At 38.6% G+C, this 17,856-nt stretch overlaps 1 pseudogene; it reads left to right on the top strand.

Annotated features, from left to right (window-relative positions):
* LOC133656400 (gamma-aminobutyric acid type B receptor subunit 1-like) overlaps positions 1–17,856 on the top strand; it is a 182,550-nt pseudogene that overhangs the window by 16,963 nt on the left and 147,731 nt on the right.

Here is a 17,856-nt window from a genome sequence, read left to right on the forward strand (position 1 = left end):
CATATATTCCCATGTAGGTGAAGAAGGATTTATAATCCTCACAAAGAAACAGGGTGTGGGGCGTGGGGGTGAGGACCAAGCGTCTATCAAGGGTGTCAATTTGGCCATTTCCAGGTCCTAAAGGGCTGTCAAAGTCTACCAGCTTTTCGGAACACCTACTCAGACTTCTTCTATCCAGGTGAGATGCATGATGTATGATCTACAATAAACTTCCAGGGAGCAAGGAAACGAGGAAGCAACAGACCACTCAGTGATGTAAATATGGCACACACGGAAGTAATCACGGCGTGAAAATAGTTTGTCTGCGTTAGCGCTTATAATAACTATATCACTAATACTTGGTTAATATTCAAATTACGAAATGTGAATAGAGTATCATTGGCTGTTTAATGGTTATTTATTGGATTATATGGGCGAAATAGTGGAGCTCCCATTGTCTCCGCTGTAAGGGGACTTTTATTTATGTTTATTTAATATTTCGAATGCATTAAAAAAAATCCATCCGTCATGTTTTTTCATAATGATTGTGAACGATAGGCAAAATTTAAAAAAAAGTGCAGTTCCACTTAAATGCGCCTTATAACCTGGTGCACCTTTTGTATGAAAATAGACCCGGATAGACCCGCTCATCGGCAGTGCGCCTTATAATCCGATGTGCCTTATGGTCCGAAAAATACGGTACATAATAACTTTTTTTACTACTAGGACTGTGTATTATTTATTTTTGACACATTGCACTCATATTCTTGCTGGTTTGGGAATACCTGAAGTTATTTCTTACATACAAAATCACCATGTTTTGTCTTTTCTTTAAATAGTATTACGGTACTTGCAGGTGGACTCAGACTAATTGATTGGTCAATAAATAAATTCTCCAGTTTGTTCTTCCTCTCTATGTTTCGTACCCTCTTGGTCTTCGTACATTCTGTTCCTTTTGATTTACAACTGTTTGTGTCTGACGATCCCCTCTTATATCTTAGCTCTACCTTCATCTCACCTCTCAGTATTTGTTCACAATCTCTTCTTCCCTCTTCTCCTTGGCAACCACTGCCGCATCAGTGCCTCGCTCCCATATCGCCATGGTAACCATTACGGGGCCTGTCGTCATGGTAACATGCATCCCGATTTCACTATCAAGGGCAGGGAAAGGTTTTAGTGTTGAAGAAAACATTTTCCCAAAGGACACTCGCTTACTTATACACACTGACGCGCACACTATTTTTTTCTCTTGCCCGCCCACACTCAAGTAAAGCTTGTGCTGGCTTTTAGCCAAATTTTGGGAGCTTTTGGCTACTTCTTAACTGCTGTGCAATTAGCTCTGCTCACATGATGGCTTTGCACACATACAATGACATCATCACAACAAATCAAGATTATATTGTGATGGATTGTTTTTGGGTTCCCTCAAAGAATGGTTTCATATCCTAATGTCCTTCTCTCGCTTAAAAAACAGTCACAACTTTCATCTTTAATAACTCTAAATATTAGTGAGTGCACTGGCAGTACTGTGTTCCCCCACCAGTTCGCTTACTGCGGATTTCAAAACCGTGTGTACAAAAGTATTATAACATCTATTTGAGCGTTGAGCCTGGAAGCTGACAAACTCAGTAACTGCAAGAACTGGCTACATCTCTGTTTGCAGGAGCGCAGAGAAGTGAGTTATCATTACGTTACCATGCACTAAATTAGTCTAATTTCTCAAATAGTTAATTTTTTTGTATTTTCACACCTATGCGTGAAGTACAAGTGTCCATGCACTCTTTTTATATTATAATATTGGTTTTCACTATGTAAAGCGCTTTGAGTCACCAGAGAAAAGCACTATATAAATATAATTTACTTCACTCACCTCCACTAATGACAATGGGGAATTTTTTTTTTTTTTAATTCTGGCAAATTTGTTAAAACTAAAAAATCACGTCCTTAAGTATTCAGAGTCTTTGCTCAATATTTTGTTAATGCACTTTTGTCAGAAATTACAGCATGAAGTATTTTTGAATACGATGCCACAAGCTTTGCACACCTATCTTTGAGCAACCGTTGGTTTTCATCCAGGATGTTGCTGTACATTGCTGCATTCATCTTTCCCTCTATCCTGACGGGTCTACCAGTTCCTGCCGCTGAAAAACATCCCCTCAACATGATGGCTGCCACTACCATGCTTCACTGTAGGATGGTATTGGCCTGGTGATGAGCGGTGCCTGGTTTTCTCCAAACATGATGGCTCGCATTCACGCCAAAGAGTTCAAGATTTGTCTCATCAGACCAGAGAATGTTGTTTCTTGTGGTCTGATAGTGTTTTAGGTGCATTTTGGCAAACTTTTTAATAAGAAATGGTTTCCATTTGCCCACTTTACCATACAGGCCTAATTGGTGGAATGCTGCAGAGGTAGTTGTACTTCTGGAAGGTTCTTCTCTCTCCACAGAGGAATGATGTAGCTCTGACAGAGTGGCCATCCGGTTCTTGGTCACCTCCCTGACTAGACTAAGTCTTGCACTCAGAAATGCACATCCTGGATGAAAACCAACGCTTCCTATCCTATTACGGAGTTTGAGAGGTGCTGCAAAGAGGAATGCGCGAAACTGCCCAAAGATAGGTGTGCTAAGCTTGTGGCGTATTAAAAAAAAAAAATGAAGGCTGTAATTGCTGCTAAAGATTCATCAACAAAATATTGACCAAATGCCGTGAATTCTTAAGTCCGTGTGATTTCTTTTTTTTAATAGATTGGCCAAATTTAAAAAAATTGTCATTATGGAGTATTGTACGTAGAATTTTGAGGACGCAAATTGATTTATTGCATTTTGGAATAAGTCTGTAACATAACACAATGTGGGGAAAGTGAAGCGCTCGAAATAACCTCTGTACTTTCTGAACTGGAGCTAAGTAGAACAAATAAATACATTTCCCTACTTGGTGAACAGGCATCTTTCATTCAGTTTGTCTGCCTTCTAAAACCACAGACTGTTGAGGTACTTTTGCCCCAGTCGCCATAAAGACGTGTGTCGCCTATCAACTAATTTATACTTTTAAATAAAATGTATCAATATTATAGTTTCTCCACATTTATTAAATTATTAAAGTATCTATCTATCTACTTGCTAATTTACTCTCCTAAGCTGGTTACTATAAGCCTTCTGTTGAGGTGTACAAAGCATGTATTATTTTCTTGATTCACTAGAACTATCTGTATTACTTTATTTAACATAAGTAAATAATCAATATTTGGACATTTCTCCATCAATTCATGAACCGTCCACGATCTAATCGTCTCATCGCCAGCTAATCCTTTAATCATTATTCGTGAGTACTCAATTACAATTACATAAGAGCAAAGCACATGTTATGGGTGTATGTGAAAGGTTACTAACAATGTGTGGAGGGTTTCAAAAAACCTGACATGCATACATTATTCAGAAAAATTAATAGCTGCCCCACTTTCCTAACTCCTGATGTTCTCAAGGGAACACTAAGCATTGTAAAGGTCACTGATAATTTCGTGGGTAATATGCAGCTATCTTTTAAAATTCGGGTCGGAAGCTTCAGATGATTTGGCAAAGGTCTGTTTATTCATGGTTTACACTTAAGGCCTGCTGTACTAAAGTTTTGCATGTGCTAAACTTCAAGAAAAGTTAATAGCACACAATTTACATAGCTCGTGCGCAGAGAATTGCTTTTCTTAAAGGGACCGTTTGCAACATTTTCACAGATGCCAAGAAGGCGCCAACTTTCCAGTGCATTTTACACAGTATATCTCGCCCTCTTACGGCTTCTCATACGTAATGACATAAGTACGTGCGTATGTAACACATACACGCGCATTAGCTTTAGGTGTTGTTAACTAATAATAGCAATTTGAATAGGTAGCGTTAGCTGTCACTGAATGTATATTCTATCATAACAACAACATGGCTGCAAATTGTTAATTACTTTTCTTGGACTGCTTTTGTATGTGTGCACGCGCTCCCTGCTCGTATGTGTTGACGAGACCGGCTGAGTGACCGCCGTAAACACCAATAATTTTATTTGGGCAAGTAAAAACGTGTATTACATAAACTATGTACCGCATTTTCCGGACCATAGAGCGCACCAGATTATAAGGCACACTGCCGATGAATGGTCTTTTTTCGATCGTTTTCCATATATAAGGCGCACATGGCCTTATATATGGAATGGCCAATAGGGCGCATTAAAGGAGTTATTTTTTTCCTTCTAAATTAAAAACACTCCCTTGTGGTCTACATAACATGTAATGGTGGTTCTTTAGTCAAAATGTTGCATGTATCATGTTTTACAGATCATCTTCAAGCCGATTTCTGACAGTCGCTTCAGGATGCGCTGTTTTGTGGGCGCTCTTATTTACGTGGCTCACCTTTGGCAGTCTTTGTTGTAGCGGTGTAGCGTGCAAGGACGGGAGTGGAAGAAGTGTCAAAAGATGGAACTGTTTTAATGACATTCAGACTTTACTTAAATCAATAACGGAGCAGCATCTCCTCATCCGTGGCTCACTAGTGCAATAACAACGCTGGAAATGTGTCGCCTGAAAAGCCGTCCGACCGGAACTCTCTAATAACTAAAGTTTCTTTGGTGAATAATGTAAACTCACTATACCGGTATGTTTTAGCGCCTTCATGGTGAGTTTACTGACAGATATAAGTAAGAACTTTACGCTACTTTATATTAGAAATGGCAACAGCGGAGGATGAATGTCACATAACAAGAAGATAGAGAAAAAGAAGAAGCTTAACGACTACGGCGTCGGCACGGACTTCGCGTGCAATTTTTCAGGACTTATGCAGATCCCAAATACAGATCAGCAGGTACCAGAAGGAAAAAAAAAATTCCTTTTGCATAACATAGCGAAACAAAACGGCAGATAATGTTTTACCTTATACACACACACCAGATAATAATCGTATGTTGAAGCACAGTACAATCCATCAAGCGGTGCGGCTTCATAGCTTACCAAAGTTGCACTAAAACATTTTGATAGATTTGTGAGCGCCGTGTGTAATGTTCTATATTTTCAATGGAACATATAAAATGTTGGTGTTGTTTACTTGAGTCATATTGCCATCATATTGCAGTCTACACATATCTCTTATACGTGACTACCATGTACTGGTCACACTTATCAATACACCATGAACCAAATAAAATTGCTCCGAGGTCAGTAAGCAAAACCAGAATGATTCCGTACATTATGCGCACCGGGTTATAAGGTGCACTGTCGAGTTTTGAGGGGGAAAAAAGATTTTAAGTGCACCTTATAATGCGGAAAATATGGTAATTAAAAGAAAATATAGACAATTGACAAACAAATGTGATCTGTTAAACAGTTAATGGTAACATAAGCTAGCCAATGGTGTTCTTGTTATATTTTTTGTTTTGAAAAATGTTACTGTGAGGAAGTTGCAAACAGCACCTTTAAATGAGCAAAATAGTAAACACAATACATTGAGCATGTCTGCTTTCATGTACAGGCATATGCAGAATATATGATGATTATTAGAACGACCACAATATTAATAGGATGAGATGCATTAAAATATTTTACCACTTGCAGTGTGATTTATCCAGGCTGAAACTGTCATAATAAAATAAAATTACTTTAATGTAATTGTCATGTTTGACAGCGAAATCAAGTGTCATCCATGAGTGCAAATTACAAATAAAAACTCAATCTTAAATTAATAATAGTCAATAAAAAAAATGTGTCACTCCCTTACATTGAAATATACAGAGGTGGGTAGTAACGCGCTACATTTACTCCGTTACATCTACTTGAGTTACTTTTGGGATAAATTGTACTTCTAAGAGTAGTTTTAATGCAAAATACTTTTACTTTTACTTGAGTATATTTATAGAGAAGAAACGCTACTTTTACTCCGCTACTTTTATCTACATTCAGCTCGCTACTCGCTACTAATTTTTATCGATCTGTTAATGCACGCTTTGTTTGTTTTGGTCTGTCAGACAGACCTTCAAAGTGCCTGCGTTTCACCAAATACAGTCACTGGTGACGTTTCACTCCGTTCCACAAATGAAGTGCAGTCACTGGTGACGTTTCACTCCGTTCCACCAATGAAATGCAGTCACTGGTGACGTTTCACTCCGTTCCACCAATCACTGGTGACATTGGACCAATCAAACAGAGCCAGGCGGTCACATGACCTGACTTAAACAAGTTGAAAAACTTATTGGGGTGTTACCATTTACTGGTCAATTGTACGGAAGATGTACTGTACTGTGCAATGTACTAATACAAGTTTCAATCAATCAATCAAAAGTGTGAAGGAAAAAAGACACTTTTTTATTTCAACCGTACATCCCGTCAAAAGCCTGACCGCACAGTTCCTGTCTTCACAATAAAAGTGCCGCTCCATCGCGCCTGCCCTTACAAAATAAGAGTCTCCGAAAGCCAGCGCAAACAAGCTAGCAAGCTACGGAGTTTGCCGCCAATGTATTTCTTGTAAAGTGTATAAAAACGAATATGGAAGCTGGACAAATAAGATGCCAAAAACCAACCACTTTCATGTGGTATTAGACAGAAAGGAGGAACTTTTTTTCTCCTCCATTTGAAAACGTGGACGTTATCAGCACTGCTGTCTGATTCCAATCAATGCAAGTCATCAGAATCAGGTAATACACCAACTTCTATTCTTGTCTTCATGAAAGAAAGGAATCTATATGTGTTAAACATGCATGTATATTCATTAAAACACCTTTAACATGTAAACAAAAACGGCAAAATAATTAAATATAAATTATATACTGTATATATCAATGTATGTATGTATATATATATATATATATATATATATATATATATATATATATATATATACACACATATATATATATGTGTATGTGTATATATGTATATATATATATATATGTATATATATATGTGTATGTGTATATATGTATATATATATATATATATGTATACATATATGTGTGTATATATATATATGTGTGTGTGTATATATATATATATATATATATATATATATATATATATATATATATATATATATATATATATATATATATATATATATATATATATATATAATATGGGCAGCACGGTGGCAGAGGGGTTAGTGCGTCTGCCTCACAATACGAAGGTCCTGATCAGTCGTGAGTTCAATCCCGGCCTCGGGATCTTTCTGTGTGGAGTTTGCATGTTCTCCCCGTGACTGCGTGGGTTCCCTCCGGGTACTCCGGCTTCCTCCCACCTCCAAAAAACATGCACCTGGGGATAGGCTGATTGGCAACACTAAATTGGCCCTGGTGTGTGAATGTGAGTGTGAATGTTGTCTGTCTATCTGTGTTGGCCCTGCGATGAGGTGGCGACTTGTCCAGAGTGTACCCCGCCTTCCGCCCGATTGTAGCTGAGATAGGCTCCCGCGCCCCCCGCGACCCCGAAGGGAATAAGCGGTAGAAAATGGATGGATGGATATATAATATGTGTGTGTATGTTACTCATCAGTTACTCAGTACTTGAGTAGTTTTTTCACAACATACTTTTTACTTTTACTCAAGTAAATATTTGGGTGACTACTCCTTACTTTTACTTGAGTAATAAATCTCTAAAGTATCAGTACTCTTACTTGAGTACAATTTCTGGCTACTCTACCCACCTCTGGAAATATATTACACGTTGTATAGATGTGTCATTTCAAAAGTTAATACTGCACAGGAGCAGAAACATTTGGCAGTGTCACATTTTAAAATTGTACAGAACTTTTCATGGAAGTTGGCAGAATATAACCTGAATTAATGAATGACTGAAATCAAAACTAAATAATATATCCCATATATGAAAAAACTTCTAGCAACATGCATGTTATTACATCTAGATCATTCCAACGCCCCAAAGCAGTCCATGCCAGCGTCTGCCAGAGAGCGCACTTTCGACGTGCAAAAATAGTAGGTTCCGTTGTAGATCCTACTGGAGGAGTGCTTATGCGTGTATTGCCCTGAAAGGGCGGTACCGATTACAGTTTTACCTTGTCACTTTGCGGTTTACTGACTACAATCTCATTGCATTGCGGGTATTAAAGTCTCATCGAATACAATGAGATTTAAGTACCTATTTAAGTTTTCATGTTAAAATTGTATTGGTTTTAGAGTGCATGAAGTGTTTTAAGAGCATAGGAAGTGCTTATGGATGTGTGAGAAACTGTGTGTCGTGTGTGAAGAGCTTATAAAGACTTTAAATGCATATAATAGTTGTGAAAATCATTAAACAAGTAGCGTCCCTACTTCGCAGAAATTCACCTACCATGTTCGGAAATGGGGTCTGCAACGTAACCCATTGCAATAATTAAGGGAGCACTGTATAATTGTCTGCTGCATGTTGCAGAACATAGCAAAACACCACAGGTTGGAGTGTGATAACATGGATGTGGAGGGAAATGACTGTCTCCATGGTGAAAGCCAATAATACATATCAAAATCCTTATTTAAATAAAGCGGTCTGATGACTTTTACACTTCTTATCAATTGTACACGCAGCCTTAGTGGAACATCCGCATTACGCCCACTACTAGCACCCACTATTTAGCTCTTGTTATTTGGGATCTTAGTAGACCAGGCCCGTAGTCTCTTTATAAAGTAAAGAACATTATTACAAAACAATTGATTCTTTTTTTTAATGTAGGAATTGTACTTACTTTAATTATGTGTTTCATTCTAAAAATTCTTAAAGGTCAAAAGCTAAACTGTTTTATTTTTGGGGAGCATTTTGGTTTGCTTTGATTACTTACCAAAACTGTGACCGTAACACCAAGGTATATGCACCTAACCGTGAGGATGTCGTACCCGTCACACCTATAAAAAAAATCCCTTTGTCTCTTCCTCATCATAGGTCTTGATGTTTGTACGTCATCATAACATGCATAAATGCAAGAGCCACCCAAGAAGCTATACATGCAGATATGAAAGTGCCTATGAGGTTTAAATGAATTCCAGGTTGTCTGAAAAATAATGTAAAGAAAGTCTCTGGGCACCAGTGTTTGTCCTTCTAAAGTCACTCTTTCAAGGTCAGATTGGTAGCTTGCGGGCTTTTGCGGCATTTATCTGATCCCTAGCAAATATAAACACTGAAAGATTCATGTGAGAGCAGTGACCAAAATGGGCAAACAGACTTAGCAATTTTGTCTGTGTCAGAAGATTAAAAACATTTTTTCAGCGTTCTGACAACAAGAATCCGGTGAGTTATTCCTTACTATTCAATGAAAACGAATGTGTATAAAGCTAGTATTGTAAATAAACATGGCTGTTTTGCTAGCAATAGCGTCTGTGTTCCCTCCTCATTCTCCGTGTTTGAAGGTTGCAGAAATGGTGGCTATTGTTCCATAAGTTATTATTCGTATAAGGAAAGCACAACAATATCTCCAGTGGATGTGGCCATCTTAATTTCTGCCCTTGTAACTGGAACGCTCATAACTTTGCTGTGACGTCATTGTCAGGTCCGACTTATGGAACACACCATCCGTACGTCCACCTTGCTGTGATCTTAAACATAGCCCATCGGGGGAAAAGAGACTCCGAAACACTGAGCACCCAAACTGCATGCAAACTCACACCCAAATGCATTTTAAGTTTCCTGAGGGAACTCTCCTGAAGGAATCAATAAAGTACTATCTATCTATCTATCTATCTATCTATCTATCTATCTATCTATCTATCTATCTATCTATCTATCTATCTATCTATCTATCTATCTATCTATCTATCTATCTATCTATCTATCTATCTATCTATATCGATCTATCTATCGATCTATCTATCTAGCCATTTGATTTGATGCGTTGGCATTGTTTACCACGTCTATCCAAGATTGTAACAACATTTATAAGTCAGGAAAGGCAAAATAAATCATAGATTCCCCTTTAAAATACAAAACACCAACTGCAGTCAACCATGTTAAGTTACTGTAAATGGGGTTTGTTGAAATACACTAGAGTACCTTCATCACCCTGAGGGATAATACGATATGAAAATTTCATACCCCAGTTATTACCGTTATCATTATTATCGCGGTATTGTTAAATGTGCTCAAAAAGTAATTACACACACATTGAAATATTTTTATATTTTTAAATAACTCAAATAAATAGACCCACTGTTTTGCATGTTCTGTGTTTCCTAATGCTTCACTGATAAGCTTGCAGGTTCAAGGTGCACAACTGAATAGCTTAGTTGCTCAAACAGTAATGTGTTTGAATAAGTTTAGAGTGGGGTATTTAATTTTTCAACGAGGAAAGATGTTAATCACTCTTGTATTCATGTTAGCATTTAAGATAGCGAGTTAGCGCCAGTCTCTGTGATTTGAATAAAATGCGGCTATCAATCATGGTTTGCCGATCATTTTATTTTAAAAAGGTTCATTCTAACCGTCCAGAGTTTTACCACAATTATCATTAGTACCGTTTATTGTTACATGCCTAAGCACCATTTATTTAAATATTTAGTTAAGTGTGTGTAAAAATATGATTAAAGGCTCATTTTTATTTTTTCTAAGGTTTGATTTAAGGAATATCCAAAATAAAGGCAAATGTTTGACACAAATCATAAACGATGTATATTTAATAATAATTTACACCCTAGAGCAGGGGTGTCAAACTCAAATACAGAGTGGGCCAACATTTAAAACTGAACAAAGCTGGGGGCCAAGGTTGAACAAATTAACCTTTAACGTACTCTACGAGCTATCGTCACGTTCACTTTTCATCCTTTCTAACATCGTTCAGACCCAGTCACAAGATATGTGCGGCTTCTGTACGCACATACGAGCGAATGCAACGCATACTTCATCAACAGAGATACAGGTTACACTGAGGGTGTCAGTATAAAAAACTTTAACACTGTTAGAAATATACGCCACACTGTGAATCCACACCAAACAAGAATGGCAAACACATTTCGGGAGAACATCTGCACCGTAACACAACTTAAACACAACAGAACAAATACCCAGAATCCTTTGCAGCACTAACTCTTCCGGGACGCTACAAAATACACCCCCGCTACCACCAAACCTCCCCCTCACACACACACACCTTGTAGCGTCCCGGAAGAGTTAGGGTTCTGGTGTGGATTCACAGTGTGGCGTATATTTCTAACAGTGTTAAAGTTTTTTATTCGGCTACCCTCAGTGTAACCTGTATCACTGTTGTTGAAGTATGCGTTGCATTCTAATGTGTGTGCTTGCAGAAGCCGCACATGTTATGTGACTGGGCCAGCACTTGTTGGGCTGGCTGGCTGGCTGGCGTTCGGAAGACTCCCGGGAGGATCGTCGGGCCAGCTTTAGTGTTAATTAGATATCGCCTCAAGGGCGAGGTGAAATTACACGGCGGGCCAAATATGGCCCGCGGGCCAGAGTTTGACAACCATGCCCTAGAGAAAAAATAAATAAAGAAAATCCCTAAATTAATAAAACATCAATGATGCATGATACAATGTATAGGGTAGGATATGTTTTACTTTATGAAGACAAATTGACTATTTGGTTCTTTAAATGAACTGCATCTTTTTTGTTTGCATTATATATTTTTTCAACAAGAATAGAAAGAGCATTAACAGAAATTCTAAATCAGTGGAATAGGCGGCAGAACAGCTCTTAAAGGTATATTAATCAAGCCACTCTTTTTAGAAGAGATTGTTTTATTACCTGAACTACAAACCAATAACAATTTTATTATACCAAATATATCAGTACATTTTAATGAAACCACGATGGACTTTATTCATCAGGTAAATCTACTTAAAAATGATATCAAGCATACAATTGATGATTTGCTTCTCTAGTGCATGTTCAGCAGAGGATTTTATTTTTTTGTTGTTTCCTTCGACTCAATACATCATTACACTGTTTTTGCTAACAGAGTCAATATCGAATACAGATACATACACTAAATAGCAGAATCAAAGAGAAACATAATTGACAAGTCATTGAACAATATTAAAAAGTTACACCTGTCATCCAAAAGGCTTCCTCAGTTGTAGGTTTTAGATGTGAAGCTCCCTACTCAAGTCTTTCAAAGTTGTATCTCCGGGGGTGGTCATATTAGGATTGTTTTTGCTGAGTGGGCCAGGCGTGACGGGAGGAAGACCGTCTTGCATACCAATGTGTTGGTTTGTCCGGTGGAAAAACAACTTGTTAGTGGTCCCTCTTACCGAAAAGTGAGGCATTTTTTGGGGCGGATAGATGCTAGAACATTGTGATGTGCAGATGATCGGTGATGGCACAACCCTCCTTTTCTATTTAAAGAGGGCCTGGTCATGACTGTTTTGGACTTTTGTATTATTTTCCTTTGTTTGGTGTTTATTTATGTTCCAGTGGTCTTTTTTTCTTGTTTCTACTTCCTGTGTTGCCTCCATTTTTGGCCATGTAATCTCTGGTTGAAACGGTGGTCTACTCACCTGTTCCCAATTGCCTATCAGGAGGGTTTATCTGCCAGTGTTGCCTTATGAATGAATAATGGATTCTCAGTGGAAGGTGCTTTGGGTGTTTTGAAAGATGCTTTTTAAATCCAGCTGTAAAATATTGTTTGAAATAGTATTTAATATTTTTCAAAAATTGTTACTGTAAAGTAAAACTTTATGTAATTCGTATTTCTTATTTGCTTAATGAATGAGTGAATTAGGTTGGAGTTCAAATCCCAGCCGAGTCATACCAAAGACTATAAAAATGGGACCCATCACCTCCCTGCTTGGCACTCAGCAACAAAGGGTTGGAGTTGGGGGTTAAATCACCAAAATGATTCCCGGGCGCGGTGCCGCTGCTGCCCACTGCTCCCCAAGGGGATGGGACAAATGCAGAGGACAAATTTCACCACATCTAGTGTGTGTGTGACAATCATTGGTACTTTAATCTTAATCTTAATTAGGTTTTTTATTGTCATTGCTCAAAAAAGACAACGAAACACAGTTTAACATCATCGGAGATAAAAGCATTACCATTTATAAATAATTATAAATATAAAAACTATGGAGCACAACATAAATTACTAAAGTATAGAATGTAAGAAATAAATAAGTGGGACACAAATGCACCATAATCTATCCATCACACAGTCGTAGTTTGGCGTGTCAGTTGAATGATGGTAGTGATGGTGTGGGGACAGAGCCTTCTCTGTTGCGGGCCCCAAACTCTGGAATGATCTTCCACTTCATGTGAGACAGGCCCCTTCTTTGGCTATTTTTAAGACCCTTCTTAAAACCCATTTTTATTCACTGGCTTTTAACCCAGCATGAGACTTTAAACTGTTTTTAACTTTTAACTTTTTTAACTGCTTTTTATCTAACAAAATTGTTCTTAGGGTAATTTTGTATTTGCTTTTTTAATGTGTATTTTACTTCTGTTTTAAATTTTATTTTTTAGTCTGTCCTTTGCCTTTATTTCTTTGTGGTGTACAGCCCTTTGTTTTTCAACTGTGGTTGTTTTTAAAGGGCTTTATAAATAAAGTTGGTATGGTATGGTATGGTATGGTGCTTAAAGCCCATGGATCGAAGTTGTTTTTACTCTGTTTGTTTTGCTTTTGAGATACCTGAAACCTTTTCCCCAAAGGTAAACGGGCAAACACATTGTGGCCAGGGTGATTTTGATCCGGTATAATGCTGCTGGGCTTCATTGTCAGACGGCCATTGTAAACGTCAGTGAGAGCAAGCAGTAGGGAGACAATGATGCGTTGTGCTGTTCTCAACCCCTTATGGAGGTTGTTCCTGTTCTTTTAAGTACGTCTGGCAAACCACAGCAGTGCATCAAAATGCTTTCAATCACTGACATGTACAAGTTTTTTCGCAGGGGAGAGGGAGATGGACCTATTTCAGCCTCCTCAGGATTTACAGTCTCTGCTGGGCCTTCCCTAGATGTGCTGGACCTCCTGCACCCAAATGCAGAGAGTGATGTGTACAGTCTGATTGGATTTCCTGAAGTCAACTATCATCTCTTTTGTTTTGTAGATGTTGAGCTCCAGGTTATTGTCAATATCCCAGTCTGTCAGGTGCCGGATCTCCTCTTTGTAGACTATCTCGTTGTTCTCTAGAATCAGTCCTACAACAATGGTATTATCGTAAAACTTAACAATGGTGTTAGTGGGGTGTGAGGGGGAACAGTCATGGGTGAAAATGGATAAAAGTACCGGTAGTGGATTCAGGACACATCGCTGTGGTGTGCCTGTGCTGAGGGTGAGGGTTGAGGCGCTGTATTTCCCCATATAGACAGTTTGCGGACGTTTTCTGAGGAAGTCCAGCATTTGACCAGACCGTGGTCATTTAATTTCTGCTTTAACTTATAATGGAATGACTGTATTGAAGGCTGCGCTAAGTACACGTGTCATTCTCATTTGTATTACCTCTGTATTTGGTAAGAATGGACTCTGTAGCACAGGCTTGTTTGGGTTAGCTTTAGAATTTAGTTAGCATTTAATTCGGCACGTTTGAAAAGGACATGCAAACTGTCAGTTACACACACGGCTGTGAGAGAGGCGTGCTCGCGCTGCAAAGACACACGATGGACAGAGAATCCTTTGTCCTACTCGTGTGTATCAACATATTTGAACTGTCAGAAATAAAAAAATGTTACACATACTGTCTATTCAGCAACATCCTGGGGTTGGAATTGGGGGTTAAATCACCAAAATGATTCCTGGGCGTGGCCACCGGTGCTGCTCACTGCTCCCCTCACCTCCCAGGGGGTGAACACGGGCATGGGTCAAATGCAGAGGACAAATTTCACCACACCTAGTTTGTGTGTGACAATCATTGGTACTTTAACTTTAACTTTCGACGGTACGGCATGTTCTAAATTGAATCTAAGTGCACTTAGAGAAAATTGTCCCTGCCCAAGTCTTCTTTGGACACATTTCTGACATTTTGGGGCCACTGGGTCCTTTAGGGTTTAGTCCTAGTTGCTGGATCCCTTGGACCTTTAGGACTGATATGGCGCTTTTGGAGGAAACCTGGGACATTAAATCTTTTCTAGGGGAGCCTGAGACAATAAACTTTCTTGGATCAAAGGTAAAAGTTTGGGAACAATTCTGGTGGAAAAAATGCCCCTGAAATTCTGAAACCCAATTTAAAAATGCTTCCATACAGCCAAGAAAGTAGTCTTTCCCTCATGCAAGACCAGAAACATAGACTCCTAGGCTCACAATCATTTTAATTGGTTTACTACTGTATACTACATCTTAATTTAGCTCTGTGGGGGCATATTTTGCATACATACTCAATAATAAAAAAAAGTGACCAACATGTGCTTAATCATACTAAAACTGAGAGAATATATGAAAACCAAGACATATTTTTGGTGCACATGTAATAAAGCAATGTTCATCACGTAACTTGCGTGTCCAAGAGAACTCAACCAAATACCAAATAAAATTACCTAACTTTAACGTTGCTAAAACTAACAATCAACATTATCTTCTCATTGTCTTTTCTTTGTAGGCTCTGGACCCCCAGCAGACCAAACAATGGTCATCGAGGAGTTCCGCTATCTGTCACAGAAGCTATTTGTCTCCATGTCTGTGTTGGCTGGTTTGGGAATCTTGCTGGGCGTCATCTGCCTCACCTTCAACATCTACAACAGCAGTGTCAGGTTTGCAATCTCACCTTTTACTGGAAAACTGCAAAACTCAATGTGTTTGTGGTTGCACTTTTCTCTGCAAAAGGGAACAATTTATCACAATGTTGCTCCCTGAGGTTTAAAACTATTCTACCTGAAGTTTCTTTGTTTGCCACCCAGCATGCATCACTCTGCTGTATTTTACCTTGCTAAGATTGAACAGCAGGAAGGCATGCTAAATGATGGTGTTGGTTCATTTCAACACACATTCTCAACATTTACTACTTTATAAAAGTGAATTTATTGTTTGTGGTAATTTGCTAAAAATCTTTAAATATTTGATTATTATTTATTAAAGGCTTGCGCATTCTCTTTTTTAACTGCTTGATTGCACCGTTAGTGTTTTAGTTGACACTCACTGGTCCTCAAGGGGTCATTTTCTTCAGTAGCAGATAGCTGTTTCTAGGAACTAAGCTTTAGAAAAAACTTGCACTATACTTGCTCATCACAAAACACATACACAATAATAGTGGTGCAATATGCAGTTTAAAGCTGCTGGTTAGGTGGATACTTAAAGAAAGAAAGAGCCACGATCATTGTGACCCCGCCGTCTGTCCAGGTCAAACCATCTAAGATACTCCCCTTCTGCACACACACTGAGACAACGCCAAGTTGCAAGAGCGGGGTTTGGAGCGATCTGTGCTTACCTGTTTAACAGCAGCATGGCAGCCATTGTATCAGTTTCTAAATTCTTCTGTTAGTGAAGATCTCTTTTGTGTGTAGGCACACACTGGGAACTCACGCGCGTGTACGACACAGCTCTGAAAGCCAATCAAATCCAACATATATGTGGGACGGCGTGGCTCAGACTGTATTGTGGCCGTGCAAGCAACTTGAGGGTGCCAGCTTCCACCATCCAAGTCACGGCCGTTGTGTCCTCGGGCAAGACACTACACCCACCTTGCTTTCATGTTTTGTTTGTGCACAGCGAGTTCGACGGTGTCGGTAGTTGTGATAACAAACATGACATGCTGCATGTATCATGATCAATACTATAGTGACTTACTCGATGGACAATTGTCCGTTTGGTCCAGCTGGCCAGGGGCGTTTTTTTTTCCAGTTAATTTTGGGTAGGTGCCACTGCGGGGTTTGTTAGGGCAAACAGTTGGGATGCACTTTTTCTGAGCAGTGTCCCCCTCGCCAGGTGCAAAAAGCCTTTCCATCGATAAAAACTTTGTTTGCCACTCAGTGCAGCAGAAACACATGTTGGCAATCTCCTGACTGACACCAACAAGTCATGTCGATCCTGACTCTCTCGGCTTCTGTCTGCTTCAACGTTTCACCCTCTCTTTGTGCTCGCTTAGCCTCTATAACTAGCAGTTCCTCCGCATATACAACTTCAAATTAATAAGGTTGTGAATCCTCATTTGTCCAAAATTAGTCATGTTAGTTATCTATTACAAAATCTTCCTTGATTTGAAAACACACACCTTTGTTGCCGGAAGTAGGAAGTGCATTGCTATGGGCACTGAAATGTAATGCTAAAAATGACCAAAATACGGTAAATACTGTGCATATTACATATTGTTATGAACGTGTCTGTTACTATAAAAACATTAATAGCGGGTTTTGAAGGCAACATAGGGAACTCCCATTAGCCGCATATGCAAGCGTTTTTTATTTTTAGAATCCTAAAAAAAAAGACATGCGTTTTTGTCATAATGATCATCATAATGATTGTGAAATATAGGCAAACATCCCGAAAAATGTTAGTTCCCCTTTAAAGGGGTCATTTGATGATTGTTTTTTCTACATGAAAAACACTTCTTTGTGGTATACATAACATGAAATGGTGGTTACTTGGTCTTCTCCCCGTCCGCCATGTTGTAGTTTTAGCACTTCTAATTCAAATCTACTGGCAGATATAAGTTATAACCGTACCCTACTTTGTTTTAGAAATGGCAATAGCGGAGTATGCACCACATTTACATGTTATGTAGGCTACAAGGAAGTGTTTGAAATTAAAAATCATAATATGGCCCCAAATCTTCCCCAAAAAGTCAGAAGAAAGACAAAATAAAGCCAAAAAGACAGTGGGTATTGTCTTTACCTTGATAACAAACTTCAAATAAATGATTATGTTGGTTGTGTTAATTATATGAGGAATACTGAGAGACACTGCCGGTGAATATTTGGTAGGGGTGTCTCCATCAGTTATTGATATAAAATATCAGTCCAATATCAGAAAAAAACAAGTTGTGGTTTATATCCACCTTCA

Source organism: Entelurus aequoreus, linkage group LG08, assembly GCF_033978785.1.
Source record: "Entelurus aequoreus isolate RoL-2023_Sb linkage group LG08, RoL_Eaeq_v1.1, whole genome shotgun sequence".
NCBI classification, from domain to species: Eukaryota; Metazoa; Chordata; class Actinopteri; order Syngnathiformes; family Syngnathidae; genus Entelurus; species Entelurus aequoreus.